Source organism: Phoxinus phoxinus (assembly GCF_949152265.1).
Source record: "Phoxinus phoxinus genome assembly, chromosome: 13".
In the NCBI taxonomy this organism is placed as follows: domain Eukaryota; kingdom Metazoa; phylum Chordata; class Actinopteri; order Cypriniformes; family Leuciscidae; genus Phoxinus; species Phoxinus phoxinus.
The window spans coordinates 17421059-17423607 of record NC_136888.1 but is presented as its reverse complement, the minus strand read 5'-3'; positions in this window follow the sequence as shown (position 1 = coordinate 17423607).

The following is a 2549-nucleotide window of genomic DNA, read 5'->3' as shown; positions in this document are numbered from 1 at the left end:
ATACATCAGTTGTGGTAAATGGAAATGTTGTCAAACATGTTCGCTTGACGTGCGAGAACCAATGAGGTTCAAGTCGGTTCTGTTGAGCTCCTGTTTATATTCTCTGATCAATGCTTATATACAAGAATACAAGCCTAAATTAAATCTGTCAATCATCTAAAGCTCAATTCATATGGATTAGTTTTAAGATCTCTTTATGAACTTTTTGTAATGTCAAAGTTTCAGTTGCGTAGCTGTCTATCTACTCTAAGATGTCATCAATAAGATCTTCAATTGTGTTACGAAGGTCTTTCGGGTTTAGAACAACATGAGTGTGAGTAATTAATGACAGGTTTTGGGTGAACTAACCCTTTGAGAAGCATACCAAAATTAATTTAACAATTCATCTTTTGTTATTTATATTATCAGTATAACAATTTGACTGAAAAGTTGAATTAAAAAAATTAACATGAATTGATGTAGTAATATCTTCGAATTTGTAAGGTATGTCACCTATTTGCTTTTACGACAGCAACACTTGAACTGCATGTTTGTGCAAAACCTGATGACCGTTCTCCAGCAAATGATTGGTCGAAATGCATCTTGTGGACATTCTTTTTTTTAAATTTGTACCCTTCTGCTAGCCTAGAAATCTAGACGCACCCTAGCGGCAGTAAAATGTATTTTGCAGCCAGGGCAGTCTAGCAACTCTCCATAGAGCTTCTAGCTGCAAGCCAATCACGTCGTGTATAGAGTAGGCGGGGGCGGGCTTAACATATGACGACAGAGTTGCGACGGCTGCCACTTGAAAACAAAGAATGGCGGCTGCGGATGGAGAACAGCGGTCTTTCGAATCGGCTTTGGCCGCGACTCTGGAGGACTTGGAGTTAAGTTTTTCTTTAAGAAAAGAGCAAAGAACGGCACTTAAGTCATTCTTAAAAAAGGAAGAAGTGTTCAGAGTTTTGCTGGACCGGATCTTTGCCGCTCTGACTACGTCACCTTCTTCGTTGCTCTGGTTGTAGCGCTATCCTATTGCGTGCAGAGGGATTTTGAGAGACAACCGTTTATCCCGCCCCTCAGATTAAGCCGCGTCTATGGAGAGTTGCCAGACTAAACATCTTGATGTAAATCTGGCTTGCCAGGCTACCCTTCTGCATTATTCAGTTTATTTGCGTTGTATGTGCATAGCACCACCTAATGGACTGTAGTGTGATCTTTTTCCACAAAGATTTTTTTCTTCTGCATCTACAGTCCCGCACCCAGAGTCCCGCATTCTCAGTCCCCTCGTTTTTCGAGACAGCGCCACCTATCAAATAGGATCGGATAAACACATGGATAAACCACTGATCTAGCCTATATAATGACATGTCATCATGGGATAAACACGTGAAGAACCGAAACGTGAGTATCGTCAATTTTATTCAATGATTTCTTTTTTAATCAAACTACTTTATAGCTCATCGATACACCAACATATGAACAGTCTATTTAATATTTGTAATGATAGTTTGTAACAAAATTTGAGCCGTTAATGTATGTTTTTTCGCCTTTTTCCCGCGAAAATATTTTGATAGCTAACGTTATTCATTTATTTATTCATTTAGCAGACGCTTTTATCCAAAGCGACTTATAAATGAGGAGGTTTTTTGAATGCAATTGAAGACAAAAATAAAGTCACTAACACAATTCTTTCTTCCTTTTTTCTTTTGTAGTGTGATCTTTTTCCACAAAGATTTTTTTTTTGTCAATATACGTTCTTTGCTCTGGGTGCGGGACTGTAGATGCAGCAGGCTCCGAGTCTGCAGCTTGATAATGTTGGATTTTTTCCCCCTCCTCCCTTTTTAAAGTACCGGTAAATAATGATTTTCTATTCAATTCACGATAATAGTATGAATAGTAAATTCAATAGTATGAATTTCTTAAAAAATATATTATACCATTCAAAGGATTGGGGTCTATTTAACAATGAACCCTGATAAAACGGTTTACACAAAAATATTGATCAGCACAGCTGTTTTCAGCATTGATAATCAGAGAAGTTTCTTGAGCATCAAATCAGCATATTGTGAATTCTGAAGGATCATGTGACACTGAACACTGGAATAATGACGCTGAAAATTCAGCTTTAATCCACAGGAATAAATTACATTTTACAAAATATGCACATGGAAACCAGTGATTTGAAATTGTAATAATACTCTTTAGGCTACTGTATTTTTGATCAAACAAGCAGATTCAACCAAAATAGAAAAAAAGCAAAAATAGGGCCCCAATAAGCTCACAAAACTGGACTATTGATAATACAGAGGATATATCAGAGTACCGGTAGATCTTTTTCACATTTTACTCCTGGCTAAACTCTGGAATAGCTTTCCTGATCATGTTCGAGGCTCAGACACACTTTGTATTTTTTAGGGCTGGGTCAACACATTTTCACAGTTCGATTCCGATCTCGATTCAAATAGATTCAATATCGATTAATTTGGATTAAAAAAAAAAACTCTCTCAATTTATGCTGTAAACTAGGAAACCCTGTCATCTGGTACATTACATATCACAGTTCTGTTCTG